We start from the raw sequence: 19,050 nt of genomic DNA on the forward strand, positions 1-19,050 counted from the left end.
GCTGAGCGCTGAGGTTTACATGGGGAAATTTTTGTCTGGGTTCCAAGTTCTCTCAAATATCCTCAGTCACTATTCATGGCACCCTTTCGGTGCCCTTTTCCCCATTCAGTTCATCGCCCATGGACAGCCAGTTTGCGGGATGCTCTGACTCCCTTGGGCTGCACACCCAGATCACGGTGTAACAGTGCTTCCAGGACAGCAGCCTGCATGGGGCTGATATGTCTGTGCTCCCCCAGGGTGGGATATGGCAAGGAGTGGATGGAGCCTTGGCTCCATGCCCCCAACATGCTGGATAGTGTCACTACACCAATGTGCCAGGACAAGTGCCTTGCACTGGATACAGACCTCGGGCAGGGTACTTCCCCCTCGGAGCAAGGGGAAGCTGGAAGGCAGATTGACACACTTAGGACGATTGAACCCTAAGCTCCAGATCCTCAGAGGTATTTGGGTGCCTAATTCCCATTTATTTTGAGCATCAGGTGCCTAAATACCTTCTGAGGAGCTGAGCCTAAGATACTGAATTGTTAGGCCTTGCTGACACAAGTAGTCCTTACTCAACATGACAAATTCTTTGAAGTCAATGGCATTTCCCAATGAGTAAAGGTGCAGGATCAAACCCTCTTTTCCTGAGTTGCCTCGTCCTTCTATGTTAAGAGCTGGGGGAGAAATGCTGGATGCTCCGGTGCCATCTCTTGGGCATGACCAGAAAGGAGCCTCATCTAGGGAAAGAACAGGGGTCAATCTCAATGGTCATCGGTCTTGGGCCTTACCCATGCTGTTCCCAATGGACATCAATCCTGCTTGAGAGTGAGCTTCCTCCTCTCCTCATTAAAGAGAGGATTATGGAAGGGACATTCAGTCTGGGTTCTGCAAAAAATGACCCAGGGCTGCTCCAGCGACACATAATGGGGTTCCACAGGTGTAAAGAGAGAAAAATTTGGTCCATTGAATCTTTGGTGGAGTTACTTTGTTCCCATACTGGACCAGTTCCAATGGGAAGGATGGCACTGGTCTTGGCCTCAGGAGATCTGGATTCAAATCCTGCCTCTGCTGCCATAGACTCTCTGTGTGACCCCGAGCAGGTCCCCTCATCTCGCTGCACCCTCATCTATAAAATGAGAGGACCAGCACTTCCCCCACCCCATCCAGGGGTGATGGGAAGATAAATATAGTGATGCTTGGGAGGTGCTGAGATTGTGATGGGGTCACAGAGATAGGCAGACCTTTGCTCGATGGGGACTGAAATAAACTTATCTGAATGGATGGATTCTTCTAAGTATTATTTTATTGCTTTTAAAAATCCAGTGTAGGGGAACATGCTTCCTGCACCTCGGTCGACATGTTCAGTCCCAAGTTACCCGTTTACAGAAATAGAGCGCCACAGAAATATGCAAATGAACGATGGCTCATTTAAATTTAATGCTGATGAGAAGATCTTCCTTCTCTTTCCAGCAGAGAGCAGATGTTCTCATTTCACACAGGCAAAGTGCCTCTAAATCACTACCCCAGCATTGAGGTGGACAGGGATGTCATTGTATATAGGGTATTAGTTATTATTCTATAGACAAACCTGACATTTTGCCTTTTAAACACACATGCAGCTGGAGCCTGGGCTTCTACCACTGAAAATATCCTGGCAATCCTGTCATTAGCCTCCTTCCAAGCTTCAAAATGCTTTTTCTCGTTGCACATAATTAAAACAGCACTTTGAGTTTTCAGCAGCTTGCTACGGCTTTATGATATAGAAGAATCAAGGTGACACTTTTCACTTCAGTCTGGCTCAGATATGAACCAATCCTGAGAAAACTCATGTGTGTGTGTGTATGTGTGTAAGAGAGAGAAAGTGTGTGTGTAAGTGAGAAAAATGCACGTGCAAGAAAGAAAGAGGATGTATCTGTAGAGGAAATGAGGGGTGAACGGATGGACTCTGCATTAAAGGCAAACACAGTCCACATTCCATCAGGTCAGCTATTGAGACATGCATTTGTGTTTAATTTCTGGCTTGCTCCCTTGCTCCAACGATTCATGACTCAAAGGTTTGTTTTCCAGAAGCCAAGGTGGTGATGCACCTGTTTGCACTGAGATTTTGAGCTGCTTCAACATCATTCAGCTGAATTGCACAACCCAACCCTGTATCTTCCAAAGCATGAATCATAATCACCTTAATGAATTCCCTTGGAAACACAGGAACAACTTTTCCTTCTGTGTTTATAATGTGCAGACTCATGACACAGTGGAGCTGGCGGTGGGTTACAGCTTTGACTAGAAATACAAAAGCAAATGCTTAAATGGTGCTCAGTACAGAGTTGGAAGTGTGTCTAACAGTGGATTTAGGCTAGACAGGCAGGCAGGGGATGAAAGAGAATTAACATGTCAGGGAGATGCTTTCAGTGAGGACTAAGCAACTGAAGTGGCAGCTTTTACTTTGTTTGGAAGCTCTGGGACAGGGACCAGCAGTGTCCAGCACCTGGCACAATGGGTCCCTGAGCCCTGACAGGGATCTCTAGATCCTACTTCAATACAAATAATACTGTGTAGAATCTTTATTTTACCTTTGTAGAGGCAATTCCATTGATAAGGGGCCAGAATCAGGGTCCTTCTATAGAAATATATGTCATTAAAAGGCTGAAGGAGAGGAAAGTTAAATGTGGGTTGGAAAGGATGGGCAACCTCCTGGCTCTATATGGGTATGCAGAGTGGGTGAAATTACCCTCTGAGCAGAGAGCCAGCAGGAGGGCTTCAGTGGGGTTGAAGTGGTGTATAACCCTGGTGCTAGTGCTCTGCACATGGCAGAGTTTACTCTACAATAGTAAGTCTGTCTGCATGTCTCCACACGTGCCATGATACAGTGAGGCAGAAGCAAAAAGAGATGCTGAAAATCCCAGCTGTGCAGAGAAGGCTGGGTTTTTTTCTGTCACTCACCCCCACTTGGCAGCTCCTAACTCCTACAATAGACTGTGCAACAGTCTATGGATTCACCAGCCTGGTATCCAACACTAAAGGGAATGGTCATTGGAGGTTCCACCCTAGGTTATCCATCAGCCCTGCCCAGGAGCGTGATGCTACTGCTAATTGCTCTGGATGCATCCCACAGCAGTCATAGGTGCCTGGGGTGGCAGAGAGAAGGGATCAGCATTCCAGGTCCGTTATTTCTCTTCTCAAAGCAAAGCTGCTCACTAAAAGCCCCAGCTGCCAAACAAGATTAGGGCTTTTGTACCTCCCTGCCATGCAGCAGAGGCAGGAACCCTATAGGCCCCTAGGAGAGCTGTTCTTGCTCTCCTATAATGGTCACATTCCGTTGGTTTTTTTAAAGGTAACAAAAGTATTTGGTAATATCTGTGGAAATGTGACACTTTCCCTTGCTGGAGGGAATGGATCTGGAGTGCAGATCCAGCCAGGAATTTGGAAACAACCCCCTGCCCAAGGATTCCAGTGGAACAGGGAGTCCCACCTTCCCAGTGCCGTTTGTTGTGTCTGTTCAGTCTCGGAGGAAATTGAGAGGAAGATGTGAAGTGGTTCAGCCAAACCTTGGACTCTGCTTTGACTCAGAGCCTTTTCTTTCCTGGATGTGAATCCCTCTGGACTCTCTAGCTGGTAAAAAGGGAAAAATAGGAGCACCTAGAGTAGTATTTCAAATCCCCAAACCACATGAGATCACCTGGAACCAACTTACAGGAAACTTAAAACACCTGTGAGGGAATTGATTGGCTCCAGACCCACATGGAACAAGAAGGAATTCCATGACAAATCCAGAGAAACCTGAACAGAGTCCACACCCTAAAACCAGCTGCAACAGCCCGCCCCCCGCCCAGACATGGCAAAGTTCAATGGAGCTATGCCAATTTACTCCAGCTGAGGATTTGACTAATGCACACTTTCAGGAGGTGGGTGAGACCAGAAAGATGGTTGTGTATCCTCATAGCACACTGAGTAACTGACAGTCATAGCAGCCAGTGCTGGCTAGTTGTCAGGTGTGTAGAACCCGGTCGATAGGTCTGTGGTTCAAGAACAGGTTGTTCTATAGAGCTTTGTCTTGTAATAAAAACAAAACAGTTCTAGGTAGCCTTATCCAATGGCAAACCTGGTCCAGTTGGTTCTGGGTGGCACTTTTATTTTAATAGGTATCTCTGATTTCTGACATGCCTGCAACTGGAGAACCTTCAGCAGATGCGGGGAGGGCACATCAGAAAACATCATTGGCTGCATATTAGCTGGAGCTTGAGGAGCTCCTGCATCAAACTAGGCTTCATTCCAGTCTATGTGCAAGTCTGGAGCAATCACTGGAAATGTTTGATATCGATCCTTTGGTTCAATTAACCCCCCCTCCCCCATTAGCTTCTGGTTGTATTTACTGTATGTGCCAAATCAGACATAACAAGCACTGACAGCTGCTAATGGTGTGGTTCTCCCTCCCTTGTCCCTGCTCTCTCCCTAGCTCAGTGCTATCGCTCTGGCTTTACAGACGCTCCTGGTACAGCAGAACTGAAAGTGGGGGGGAACTATTTAATTTCTGGTTCTTTTCTCTCTTTGTGGAAGCAAAGCATGTCTGATTACAGAAAACGCCTGGCATTTGAGTTTAGTCACCTAGTTTCTGGGCCGTAAGACGCTAATGACTCTTTTCCAGGCTTTTAACATTTTATTCAGCCCTAAGCCCTTGTCTGTTCTCCCCTCAGTTCAGCAGCTGAATGGGAGACAGTCCAGACTGTATTTCAGCAGAAAATGGACTCCACTAGAGTCTCTTTTCAGAGTAGCAGCCGTGTTAGTCTGTATTCGCAAAAAGAAAAGGAGTACTTGTGGCACTTGTGCATTCCACCGAATGCATCCGATGAAGTGAGCTGTAGCTCACGAAAGCTTATGCTCAAATAAATTTGTTAGTCTCTAAGGTGCCACAAGTACTCCTTTTCTTTTTACTAGAGTCTCTAGCTCAGTGGTTCTCAACCTGTGGCCCATGGGGCGCTTGCGGCTCAATCAGCATAGAGCTGCGGCCCATGTGACATCCTTGGGGCCATAGAAGTAGTAATGGATGAGAACCACTGCTCTTGCTGCTCTGGAGCAGAGAGCAGGCCAAATGCTGGTAATACTTACAATCTGGGCAAAGAAATAGGCACTGAAATCTGCAGGAGAGAACAGAATGTAGGATTTGCCATAACAGATCAAACCAGCCAGTCCATCAAGTCTGGTATCCTGCCTCCAGCAGTGGCACCCACTCTGCTTCATTGGAAGGTCAAAATAAAATGAGCCCCAAATGCACCTGGCCCGTTGTGCCACACTAAATCGCACAGTTAAGCTGCCCATTGAGCCACCTGTGTTTCAGAAATAGGCTCAGCCTGTAGGAGACACTGGACTGGATCAAAAGTCAGGTGCTTGTTGCATCAGCTGCATAAACAGGAGCCCCCGCTGGCCGACCAAGGAGCTGCCTTCGTTGTTCCTTTTTGTTCTGAGTTCTGTTTTTTCATTGTTTTATTTGACTATGTCAGTGTTTCAACAGATGTGCTCAACCACCTGCCACCTGTTCTTTGGACTCCTGCCTTGAATGGCTCATAAAAAAGAGTTGCCGACTCTATTGGATTGATCATTATGCAAACATAAGCTTCTCTTTGACTTCTGGGGCTGTTCCAAGTGCCCTCCGAGACTGCAGTTGTTATTCCTGCCTTGGAAAAGCCAATTTTCTCACTTGACGATTCTGCTAATTTCCATCCCAGCGTCTGTCTCGTCACTCCTGGCGAAGGGCCCTGGAAAGGCTGTTCCTGAGCAGCTCATGACTTATTTACAAGATGAGGAATGTGATCGGTGTCAGGCAGGGGTTGGATTAGGCCACAATACTGATATTGTCTGGATTTCTCCTGGCCAGCAAAGCTCAGCATCTTCATTGGTATCCCTGGCTCTATGAGCTGCCTTAGAAACCCTAGACCAAGAGGTCCCAGTGAGGTGTCTTGATCATCTATTAGGAGTACTTGTGTTTTAACATTGCTGAATTCGTCTTAGGGCTATACAGCATCTAGATACCATGGTGATGGACATCTTTAGAAAAAACAGATATTTTTACGTCTTGCTTTGTTCACCCTTTTCAGATACATTAGGCTGTTCCTCAGGCCCATTACTGCTCTCAAATTATATGCTGCCTCTTGCTTAATTTTTTCCACCATACTTACAATAAAATGTATATCTATCCGATTGTCCGTTGAGAAACAATTTCCCTCCTCCGCCTTGTCATGTGCCATTCAGAAGCTTGTGAGCTGCAGATGTTGAATGTGGCTTTGGTTTTTCCATCTCTGTTAGCTGGTGACCAACTATTATGGTGGGCAGATCATGAGGATTCCTTACTGGCAAGGAGTTGGTTAACTTCACCTGAGTGAAGAAAGTCATAGGGCAGCTTGGGATGTTGGAGTTCTCTACCACACCCCTGTTCTATTTCCTGCTTTTGGTGGAAATAGCTGGAATTGGATTTTCTTGTCATTACTAACTCAAGTTGCTGCTGAAAAGGTGGAAAGGAGCAACCACTCAAATACACAACCACCATGTACTGGTCTGGGCACTGCCATGCAGAGATGCACGCAAAATAACGGCACATGACGTGTGCTTGAGATGTCGCCTGTCGTTTGACAGGTCCCCAGCTAGTCACAGTATAATATGCCATTGTCTTACCTTCACTACTTGACTATTCCTCTTGTCCAGGCCTGAGTCTTCAGCTTCATCTTTACTGCAGCACATCGGGCAAAGGAACTCAACTGAGTGGCTCAGAATCATTTGTCACTGAACGTGAGCAAGGCTGAAAAGTGGCGTCTGTGTGTTGTGTTCACAACCACCACCTTGTGTTCCGTTAACTTCTCACCAAGCAGACCACTGAGAGGTCTCATCCATACTCCACATGCTCCACTCAAAGCTAGGGTTAGGTCAACACATGGTGTAAATCAGCATAGCTCCACTGAAGTCAATGGGCCAGATCCCCTGTTGGTGTTAATGGGGGTCACACCATTTACTACACATCAGTGACTACCCCACGTCAGCTGTTGGAGCCTTGCTCAGTGAGTGGGAAAGCGCAGCCAGAAGGAAGCATGTCAGAGACAGTGGGGTGGTGGACTTTGCTCTAGTCTCATCCATTTTGGATGATCATAAATCTTTGCTAGCTGAATTACATGGCAGTGAGCTCTCAGGGCTTCAGCTTGTTCAAACAGCTGCAGCCCGGCTACAACTGACCCATTCTACAGAATCCTGCCCCCTCCACCCCCACCCCCACCCCCTTCACCCTGGCTGGCTGGTGGCGGCTGTTGTTTTGAATGCAATCAGGTGGCAGGGACCTTTTCGGTGCCCACAGTATGCTCTTGCCCTTCCAACAAAGAAGAGATAGGAAATCTTCCCTCACTTGGTTGGTGCCAGACTTTGCCAGTCAGCATTTTCCAGCTGCAGGCCCCACCTCTGCCCATCTTTCCAGGGGCTTGGAGCAGTCTCTCTCCCTCTCTGTTAGGAACGAAGCATGGTGCGAAGTTTATCTGTAGTGTGATATATTCCTGCTCACCTGAGACAGGCTATTTTAATGGCAGGGGTGGCTCTACCAATTTTGCTGCCCCAAAAGCTGCCGTGGCGGGAAGAGCAGTGGGGCAGCTGCCGAATTGCCGCCGCGGGCCACAGACTGCCTCCCCAAGCACCTGCTTGGAAAGCTGGTGCCTGGAGCTGACCCTGTTTAATGGTCAGCCTAAGCCTTGGCCTGACCCGCTGTGCTGCGTTGTTTCTTTGTAGTCTATTGCTTCTCCCACAGCACACTCACCCACCCTCCGAGCACTTTTCTTGTCAGTCAGGAACACGGCTTATGTTTCCTTCTCTTCCTGGAGGTCCGTGCCAGGGTGTACTGAAGTTCTGACACCCCTGAAGAGGGCTCCAAAGCCCTGACATGCTCCACTTGAGTCATATCCCCTGCAGAGACCAGCCAACTTTCAGGGGTCAGTTCTCAGCCAGGATTCAGAGGCAGCTCATCTTGATACTGTGGCTGGGAGCTAATTAAGTGCTGCTGAGGTTTGTAGGTTCTCCACTTTAAAAGGGAGTGTTACTTAGAGACCTTGTCTCCTTGTCCCCTTGCTTCTCCCCCGCCCCGCAGATTTCCTACCATTGCTGGAGCTAAACCAGTAGGAGATCTAGTGTAGACAAGGTGCCAGAGGCTGCCTGCACCAAGCTGGTTAGACCTGAGCTGCATTCGACAACACACTGGTGGCCCCAGAAGCTCTGTTTTCAGTGGCTTTCCTACCCACAATGGCATTAACTGTTGTGTTTTTTTTTAAAAAAATCTGATTTCCGATCTGTCATGAACATCACATTGCATAACCGGGGATAAATCTGAATGAAGTTAATACCCATGGAGCATGATGCAGAATATTCATGCGCTGGGAGCCAAAGGGAGGCAAATGCAAATCTTTATTACTAGTGGAGCCTATTAAATATTTATATTTTCTGTTTGAGACATGCTGTGACACATGAAACTCAATTATAATATAACTAAAAACCATTCTAAATTATAGATAAACGGCAACAAATGAAGGGGAGCAATCTGAACTTCACAATGCACAATCCTGGGGGAGGAGGGGATAATAAACTTGCGGAGAACAATGAAGTGACACCTGTCAGATAACATTGTCAGAGTTGCCTTCATTCTTCAGTGACAGGCCAATTAGAAATAATTAAGTGCAAGGCATCTTCAAAGCAGAGGTGTGGTACATTTGTGTGCACTCGTCCCTGTAGCGAGAGGCAATGGAAACACTAAGGAAAGTGCATAGAGACAGCACAGACTTTAGCAAGAGCCTAGGCTGGTGTAAACTGGTGTTGATCTATCGGCTGCAGTGGAGTCGCACCAATTTACACTAGCTGAGTATTTGGTTCCCCCCTCCATATTTGCTGTGGAAGGTCTAGGAGACACCCATTCAGCAGTGACACGAGACCTGGTCCCAGGTTTAAGATCCAACCGTGGACAGGTTCTGTTCTCCCACTGATGCATTTTCCATATCCTACATGGAAGCCAGATGTCCTCCTCAATTTTTCCCCTTCTTTGATTCAAAGTCCAACATCCTGGGCACCAACTATTCTGGTGTGAAAACTGGAGGAAACGACCTTCAGTGCCCAAACAGTGTCAGTCTTTAGTCATTGGTAGGAGTCACTTCTAAGTGTAAAGATGCCCCAGAGATGAGCAGGCCATCTCCACAGCTCTCCTAGCCCCTTCCTCTCCAATGGGAGGCCAGCAGTGGGTGAAAACCCAAACAGATAGTGATCGTGGTACCTGGGACACCAACTAGATGCATACAAACCAGGGTGCCAAATAGCAAGGCTACACATGTCCAGATTAGACTGAAAACACATTCTGGTTGATCTAGGTCCCAAACATGCAAGACCCGTAAAAGCCTCATCCGGTTCAAGAGAAATGGGTGTAAGTTTTTCCCAAGGTAATTTCAGGTCTCCAGATTCTGCAATGGAATTGGATCCTATCAAAATCCCAATTCTTAATCCAGAATGGCCAATCCAAATCGGTTCTGATTTAGGTTTTACCCAATTGAAGCTTGTTTAAAAGACCTGCTCATGCCTTTGGAGAAAGGCATTCTGTTGAGAAGGGAGAGTGCTGCTCTGGCATGCTGTAACAATGCATCCCCTCTTGGAAAAGCAGTAGATCATGTGTATGGGAATAATGTGCTTGCTAAAATACAAGAGTAAGAGATACAGTGCATCCTTGGTGTGATTCAGGTTGTTTAAAAATTTGATCTGGTCAATATTTTTTTTGCTTGAAACATTTTTCTATAAAAAATGTGAATCTGTCCAAATTTTCCCTGGGCAAATGTCACTTTTGATGATTTTTTTTTTATTTTGATTGGGGAAAATCAAAACAAAAGATTTTGTTTCAGTTCAACGTTTCCAAATGAAACAAAACATTTGGATTCAAAATGAAAATGTTCATTGCAAATGTCCCTATTTTCAGTCAAAATGTTGATTCAAGACAAAATCGTTCATTTACTAATGAAACTTTTTGTTGACATTGAAAATGTCAGTTTATCATTTTGACATTTGCTAATGGACATCTTTTTGGAATATTTCTTTCTGGAAAAAATGTTGATATTTCCTTTTTTCATTCTGAGGCACGATGAAAACAAATGCTGAAATATTGGGATTTGCCACAAATATTTTGCAACCAGCTCTATTAATTGGGAGATGTATGTGGCTTTTGGGTTGGGAGCCAACTAACTGTATGAAGAGCAGCCTTTTCTTGTTATGCCACCCCCTTCTTTTCCAACCCTACCTCAAATAGAGTGCCAGAGATTCCATGAAGTCCCACTAGGGAATTCACTATTGCTATTGATTGTACACAGAAGCTCAGATACCATGGTGATGGACAGCAGTATAAAACAGAGAGAGAGAGAGAGACAGACAGACAAGGGAGAGGGGCCTGGGAGAAAGCTATGGAAAGAGCCTTCTAGGAGTTTGGTTGTTGTATAAGCTGAGCAGTTTGTTTTTGTTTTTTTTTTTGTTTGTATATAGAAAAACATTCTTTTAATAGCTGGTTTCTTTCCTTTAGGTGACCCTGAGAAAAGCCATAGAGACAATGAAATCTGCTGGCACGAACAGGGCTACATGAGATGGGCAAAGATTGCCATTTCTGGAGAGTTTCCCACCATATGACAAGTGGGAAGCCCTTCCTACCTCCCCTTCTCATGCTCATCTGTTCCCTCTGATGAGGGACATCTGCAGGAGAACAGGATCCTTGTTTCCTGAGTCTCCCCCTGGGCTTCCTGCTGCTGTTGCTTATTCCTCACATGCAGTCACAATCTTCCATGATCACCGTGATCACACAGACAATTGTGATGCCAGATGGGGAACAAGCAGAGAAACACCAAAGAAAAAAAATCATGGTTTGTGTTTATTTTTAACACGAAAGAGCCTAGTAGTAAAAACCCCAGGGAAAGAGAGAGACAGACATGAAGCAGAAAACATATTAGACCCAATGCATCCCTTCTGGAACTCCACTGAGTCCCTTACGGATCGTAACATTGACCTCACTGGAGTTGCACTAGGGATTGGTTCTGTGCACTCTCTCTAAGCAGAAGGTTCTCCACAGGGACGCAGCAAAGCTTTAAAATAAGGTTCTGTCCACATGGGGAAAGCCTGCTCAAACAGAGCACAGGTAGACAATACAACTCCCCTGCATCTGAATCACGACTCCCCTTTCCTACCTCCAAAGCACCAAATGCTACCAGAATTCATCACAGAGTCATAAAATTTAGGGCTGGAAAGGACCTGGAGAGCTCAGCTAGACCAGCCCCTTGAGCTAGGAAGGAGCAAGTATATCTAGACGATCCCTGACAGATGGCTTAGAGAAATGCATGTTGCTCCCGTGGTTTCCTGAATTCTGTGGGTGCAATGGAACCCATGAACCTGTGCTAAAGCTGGCCCTGGTCTTCTCTAGAACTGTCTGAGGATGTTTAGATGACACAGAGATTTACCTGAATCTGGTCTACACTAGCGCTCCCTCCATTGCTACCGCTAGGGGAGATACTGCACTGGTGGCAGTGCATGGTGGGAAACTTGCCCAAAATTGCCAGGACAGACATAGCTTCAGTTGACTGGGGAGAGGAGGAGCCCCCCCCGGCCCCAGCAGCACAGAAAAAACAGTGAGTAATCTACCACTGGACAAGACATGTGAATCCCACCCAATGTGTCTAGATAGTTGTGTGATAGAGGCACTAGGGATCTAGACAATGGGGGAGACAAGCCACCCCCATATATACACACACGCCCCTTTGTACATGCCACCTGCTATCAGCCAGGCTAGGGTTGCTAATTTGGATTGGACATATTCCTGGAGGTTTCACATAACATAATCTTTAATTAAAGATTAATCTTTAATTCCTGGAGACTCCAGGACAATCCTGGAGGGTTGGCAACCCTAGGCTCACCTGCTAAAGCCCAGCTCTTCTCCAGCACTACATGCATCAGTTCCCTGTCTCCATCTGCAGCTCACAGCCCTGAGGTGATGGGACCAAGACATGCTGATTCAGGGAGGACTCCACAAATTACCATGGGTTAGAGCAAGGAAAAATGGATTTCTATCTTGGCTGTTACAATCACAAGGGTGGGCCTTAGGTTGTTCCCCCATGCCCTCAGAAGGATGAAACTGCATTAGCCCCATTTCCGTCCTCTTGCCGCACAGCAGAGCAGGGAAAGGAACTCAGCATAAGGCTTGGAAGTGCTAAACCCTGAGACGGTGCAGCTCTGCAAATAGGCTCCCTCTGGGCTCAGCCTGTGGCTATGAAGATTGGGATTAGGGGGCTGAGGTGGGTCCGGTGGGACAGGGCTGCAGACATGAGCTGAGGAAATTGGATGCTAAACTAAAGCCCTCCATCTATACCCCCCCATTCACATACATGCATGTTCATTCACACACATACATCCCCCCCATGTCAATCCATGTACATGCTATCAGCAGTCAATCTGCGAGGCACATTGTTACAGGACAGGCTGTTAGAAGGCTGCGTCAGCCACAGCTCAGAAACTCCTCTCTGATACCCAGCCCAGTACAGATTTCCTGCAGGGAGCACCTGAGATTCTTACTGCTCACTCCAGATTGCCCAGAGGCTAGAGAACTCTGAGCCTGGAGGCACAGTTCCTTCAATATTTGCCCCCAGCTCCCTCCCCACCGGCCTGCAGCTCATAACTCAGAGCTATGGTGCCCAAAGCAATGGCCTGCAACACAGGGATGGGGAAGCCATTTCTTGATCTCAGCTTGTTCTATTGCTTTTAAATGCACCCCCCACCCCAGGCAGGTCCATGCTATCTCCATCGCGCCCAGGCACTCACCTTGTAGGAAGCAGGCAGTAATTGCAGAGTAAATTATATTTGGGAACTAGAGGCTACATCAGCTCATCAGTCACCTCCCAGGGAACAGCCACATTGCGGTCTGCTCCTTCCCCTTCATCATTCTGCTAAGAAACAATCCCAAGGGGCTGGGGGAGATGACGCTAGCATTTGTGGGACCCTCGATGAAGAAAGACACATGGGGCTCCATCCCTCTCCAACCCCACCTTGCGACCCACCCAGTCTCCACCCTCCCACAGTACCACATCAATTCTAAAGGCTTTGGGGGCATAGCCTATCAAGAATGCCAAGGACTTGACAAACACAGTGGGGAAGAAAGGCGCTCTGACGGGGGCCTGGATGGCGCCAGGCCTTTGGTGGGTGGCAAGGAGCAGGGAGAATAGTTTATACGCTGCAGAGAGAGGAGCACTAGCCAACCAGGGTTCTGATGCTGGAGCCGTTGCAATCTGGTAGCTGGGCCTGGATGCACGGAGTCCTTTACGAGCATGTGGGTAGCATGGGGCTAAGACTGCCACTGAGAGTCAGAGACAAAGACGAGCTTGGCATGTTTCTATCATACAGGGTCTGCCGCACACGTGCAAACCCAAACATCAGCCTCCGTTCCTGTGCCAGGGTCCTGGAGCAAAGGGAGAGGCTGCCAGACAATGCCTTCTCCAGTCACCTCCCTGTGCAGGTGGGCCTGGAAAGCACAAGTGCTGACACTACATGGGTTCTGTCCCCTCTCTGCAGTATTCCTGCATCATCCATCTCCCGCTCAGAGTAGCAGCGCTGTCCCTAGTCACCCCCACATTAGGTGGCCAGGTGCCTGGTTTTCACCCTGAAAGTCTGGTCAAAAACTGGACCTGATAATGTCCAGTCAGCTGTACTTACCGGACACCCAAAGTCCTGTTACTGCAGGTGGAGGAGGCAGGGAGGCACTGGGTCATCACCTACACCAGCCCCTTTCTCAGCCAGGGCTGCCTCCTACCTGAGTCAGGCAGCTGCAGCTCCCAGCCCTGGCAAAGCAGGCGAGTCCCTCCTGACCCAGGCAGGAAGGGGGTGGAGGGGAAAAGCAGTGAGCGACATGGGGAAAGGGGAAAGAGGAGTGGATGGGGGCTGAGCCTGGGGGGAAGAGGCAGGGGTCAGGGCAGGGGAGGTTCCGGCATTCCTGCTGGAGTGTCCGGTTTATAACTATTACCAAGTTGGCTACCCTAGCCCACATGCAGGGGTGCAGTATCAGAGAGCCGCTGCCCCAAGAGGTGAAGAATTGGGGGGCAGTTGTCACATGATACCAAGGACTATGCTGAACCATGCACTTGAGGAAACACCCCAATAACCAGCCTCTGGTTTGCACTGAAGCCCAGGCCCAAAGTAAGCCATATAGGACAAGTGGGGAGACAGGGAAGGGCAGGCAGCCTTCTCCTCCACCTCGCAAGGCCTCTGACAGCTTCCCTTGCCCTCCTTGGGAAAGCTCTCCTGGAATCCATCCCCAGGACCTTCTCTTACAGCCCTTTGAGAGCCCCCAGCCCTTCCCCTTCCTCTGTTAGTAGAGCACCTCTTAGGCCTTCCCCATTGCCCCTACAGTCCGCTAGACCTCATCCTTGCCTTACAGTCCCACAGGGCAAACCTGGCCTTGTTCCAGTGGAAGGGGCCGCTCCGCTGTCCCAGTGGCCCGGGCCGCCAAGGCTGGGATGGGGCGGTCAGGCAAGCACAGCTCTCGGGAAAGCAAAGTGGCTGGAGCCAGAGAGGGGAGTTCACGTGTTGCCAGGGTCTTACATAACAGCCCTCCCCTTCCCTCCCCTCCGCCATCACAGACAGCTGCTGACAGATAGGCTGACGCTCTTAGGGGGCCGCAGGGACTGGGTGTTTAATTCCATATTATTTGCTCTGGGAGAGATACTTGTAATAATCACTGTGAACGAGCTGGGGGGCCCGGGGGCCGTAGTAGCCCAGGACGGGGATCTCCCATTCAGGCTGAGATCAAGGGTGGTATGTGTGTAACCTCTGCCATGGCTTTGGCCAGGGGAGACCAGGCCACCCCAGCCAGCGAGCAGACAGACTCCAGAGGCTCAGATGGCTTTTCCAGCTCTGCCGCTCCCCCGCGACGCTAGGCCCATGCTGGGCCAGGGGTTCCCTGCCTCCCAGCCTGTGCAGAGAGGATTCCCCTCAGCCCCGCAGTGCTGTCAGGTGCATCTCAATGAGCAGGAGGCTTTTCCTTCCCTCCCCAGGAGGCTCCACCGAGGGCTCGCACCATCAGCCCACACACAATGGAACGTTGCCATAGAAACAGGGCTCTGAATAAATAGTCTATGCAGTTGTGCACCTCTGGAGTCAGAGCAAAGGGACTAAAGGAAACACCCCCGCACCCTCCGGCTGTGACAGAACCAGCAGCCCTTGCCCCAGCAGCACCTGCCCCACTGGACTCCCAGCTCCCCACCTCTCTGGGGCTGTGGCAGAGCTGGTGGGAAACCCCCTGCCCCTCCCCATCCGTTAGCCAGACAGCCTTGAGGAGTGGCTGCCCAGTCCTGGACCTCTGTACCATGAACACAGCTATGCTACCATCCTTCCCAGGGCAGCTGAGTAGCCTGAAATCACTTGAGAGCCCCCGGTGAACAGAGGGGAAGGCAAAGCATTAGGCAGTGTCCAGAAATAAACCCCCATCCCCTGCCTGACCAGCGAACTGCACAGCGCCAGACAGGAGGTGCTTTCCTGGGGAAGCAAAGCAAAGGCTCACCCCCTTGGACACACGAGCACGTGCACCATGTGTACATCAAGCCTGGGCACACAAACTACCTGGGCACTCAGGCAGGCTTATGCTCAAATAAATTTGTTAGTCTCTAAGGTGCCACAAGTACTCCTTTTCTTTTTTGCGAATACAGACTAACATGGCTGCTACTCTGACACACACCACCCTACACCATGTTCACATTTGCCACCCGGATGTTCAGACAGGCACCCCGCACATACATGCATACGTGCCACCCAAGCACTCACACCTCTTGTGCACATCCCACCCTTACACACGCCCCAGGGACCCTTGTACACCTGCCTTGTGCACATATGTCATCAGGGCATCATTGCACACATGTGCCACCCACATGTAGCACCCAGGCACCCTCACACAAGTGCCTTGGGCACTCGCCCTTCATTGCACACACCCAGCACACGCATGTGAACATGCACTTCTCCTTTGTTTGACACAGCTCCCAGCTAGCCAATCACACACCAAAACCCTTCCAAGCATTTCAACAGGTCCCACACCCTTCTCCCACCCCTCTCACGCGAACACAGACCTAGGGGGCTGGGAATAGACTACAGGCAAGAACCACACCTCAGATAGTTCAGTCCTCCACCTCGGCTGTGCCCAGTATGCGTTTGCCGTGGGGAGGGAGAGGCCCATTCGTTCATGCCCTTCTCTCTGTTTTACGCAGCCAAAATACCTTTAACATCTGCATCGAGTCCCTTAGCCCAAATCTGCTTCCAATTTACATTCCAGCTTTGAGATTTCTATCTAAATACTTCAATGCAGTGGAGCCAACGCACTGGAGTGACTTAGCCAGCGCCTCGCTCACTGCCATTGTTTTCATACCCAGGGCCAGTCACGCAAACCTCTCCTCCGCCACTGCTTGTCGGGGCAGTGGCCACTCAACAATCCCACCACAAGGCAAACCCAGGGGGAGGTTCCGAGGTTCGGCTGTCGTCAGCTCCAGCCAGATGGCCCAGCAAACATGGGCAGTTTGCAAATACACGTATGCCTCACCCCCAAGCACCCACCAACGGCCGCACGCCCTTCTATTATTCAATTGCATCTGACTCCACATCTGGACTGGGTGCATTGGCTGTGGCTCCCTCCATCCCATTCTCTGCACTGCCTTCTGCTGGCTGGGAAAGAGATGACTGTCTCTTGTGTTGTAGAGGCTGGTCTATCCCTGTCTGTGCCATTGCTTCTGCCAGCCACCCTGAGACTCCCACGTGCCACAGAGCTCTCTAATCTCCCAGCCCTCCCGCACCTGCTCAGGCCAGCGTGTGCCGTTTCACCAGGCCGCTCCTCTCCTCTCCTCCTTGCTGTCACCCATGGCCAGAGTGAGGAGCTGAACGTCAAGTGGGAGAATCATTCCTGGCTCCACTTAACCCCTGGGCTCTCAGCGACTGGCACTCAGCTCACTGCTCTGGCCAGAGGTGTGGGGCAAAGTGGGAAGGGTTTCTCATTGCACTGGCAGAGAGAGAGGAGCTGGCCAGTGGGTCTCAGATATGCAGCGCTCCCACCCCATGGGAGGTTGAAGGGTGGTGAAAGGAGGCAAGAAGAAAGCCAAGCAGAATACACAAAACTATATCCCTTTTCAGCACCACACAGCAGACCCTCAGCCTCTGCCTGTCACCAGGCAGCTCTACTCTGCTGGCCTGAGTGAAGACTGCTTTGTCTCCAGTGCAACCCCATCTGCCCCTTCCCTGCAACACCTCCTGCTGGCTGGGACAGATGCTGAGCAATGCCCTGTGTGTGTCCTGAAGCAGCTCCAGCTGGCTGGGAATAGAGACTTCCGTGTTCCCTCCTCCCCCTTCCCTGCAGTGCCTCCTGCTGGCTGGGCTAAGCACTGAGCTATCTCACGCACTCTGTCCTCTTTCTATTCCCTGCTTTGTCCTTGACAGAGTAAACAAAAATCAGTGTCAGATGGAGGGCAAGGGTCCCTCAGTGCTGCGTTTGGGATACCCACCCTAGATTGTAAAAGGGGCAGCCAAACCCCTGCTCCTCCCGCCCCTCCCCACATGCTCCTGTTTTTATTTTCACTAGCCCCAGCTCTGAATCAGCCATTTCATTGTTCACTGGGGGACTTCGATTCTGGAAACAGCTCCATCTTGTTCCAGCAGATAAAAGTGATCTCGGGGCTTCATTAATTCTGGAAGGAACTCGATTAGAGACAAGAGCATTTGTTTAAAGCTCCTGGGAGGAGAGCTGTCACGCAGCCCCTCTCGGGCTATCTAGACAATCATGAAGAATCCATCTCGGCTGGCCAGTTAGTGAAAGTCATGGTCCTTCATTAGTGGCAGTAACTGGGAACGTCATTAAAGTCTGATGAGGAAGATTCAAGCAAAAGGACAGAGATAGAGAGAGTGAGCGGAGCAGGAGGGAGAAAGAACAGCTGCTTTGAGATGGATTTTCTCCAGCACAAACCTCAGAGCCTATGCTACTCTAAGGGAAACTTTTATTTGCTGTCCTTGGAGATTTGTCACCTCCAAACCCCCTGGAGCCTGGTATCTGCCTTCAGCAGCAAGTGGAGAGTCAACTGACAGGGAAAAGGAAGAGAGGGAGTAAACCGGCCACAATTCAGCAGGGTCCCTGCCAAATCTTTAGAGCAGAGAGGGGGCTGCGCAGTGCAGCTGGAGCTCACTGTTCTAACAGGGTGTCCTCTCTTCTAAGGCACCAGCAGAAGGCTAGGTGAGTCAGGCCCTCCCTCCTGACAGCTGGGGAGGCAGGAGCACACATCCCTACATCTGCCACGTAGTGATTATTAAGCATAGGGTTTGGAATACATCAGACCTAGTTTGTTGTTTAATCACAAGTGGCAGGGGGAGCTGGGACCAGAGTTGTTATAAACATGAGTTGTCAGGTCAAGGTGCTCACAATGAGGTAAGATCAATTGGCATTAATGTGAGAAACAGGCTTCTCCCTACAACCACAACTGGCCCACTCCGGCCGTTCCCTGCCCCTTACGGCCAACCACCTGCTCCAATCATCTGCTTCCACCCCCGGCCCCCAGGACGAACCTGCCCACCGGCCATCTCCACTCCCTAGAGCCTGCTCTTTGCTGGACATCATCTGACTTCCCTTTTGTGACCGGAAAGCCACCAGAACATCTGTTTCACATCAGCTGATAATCAGCAGCTGGTCGTTTAGGGCCAGGTCACCTCATCGGTCCATAAGTGACACAAGAGATACTGATAAGTAGTAGTATACTCGCACTCCCAAGCCCTCTCTCCACTATCACCAGAGCCGACACCCAGCTCACTGACTTATGGGTCGATGGTTCAGGACAATGCTACCACCCTTTGTCCTGCATGGCCCTATAGGAAAGAAGGGAGGCTGAGACACATCAGATCTTACAGGTGTCAGGTTTGTTCCTCCCTTCAATTATTGAAATACATCCACAACTTATCCTTTCTGAAACCAGTAGACACAGTACTGGATGAGAACACATACTGGACAACTCTTGTCCCTGGACATAGGCATGT

The 19,050-nt window shown here is 49.5% G+C and overlaps 2 long non-coding RNA genes across 2 annotated transcripts in view; both read right to left on the minus strand.

Moving 5' to 3' along the window:
- Positions 1-2,851: 2,851 nt before the first annotated feature.
- Positions 2,852-6,700, minus strand: LOC122456715. Its single transcript, XR_006275739.1, has 2 exons — positions 6,646-6,700; positions 2,852-3,587 (listed from the first exon to the last, which is right to left on the minus strand). It is a non-coding gene; the product is annotated as an uncharacterized LOC122456715 (long non-coding RNA).
- A 652-nt stretch (positions 6,701-7,352) lies between these two features.
- The window catches only part of LOC122456714, a 52,224-nt gene continuing 40,526 nt past the window's right edge, over positions 7,353-19,050 (minus strand). Inside the window, exon 3 of the long non-coding RNA XR_006275738.1 lies at positions 7,353-7,458. This is a non-coding gene — a long non-coding RNA (uncharacterized LOC122456714). The remainder of the gene's footprint in view (positions 7,459-19,050) is intronic.

Source organism: Dermochelys coriacea, chromosome 14 (genome assembly GCF_009764565.3).
Source record: "Dermochelys coriacea isolate rDerCor1 chromosome 14, rDerCor1.pri.v4, whole genome shotgun sequence".
NCBI lineage: Eukaryota > Metazoa > Chordata > Testudines > Dermochelyidae > Dermochelys > Dermochelys coriacea.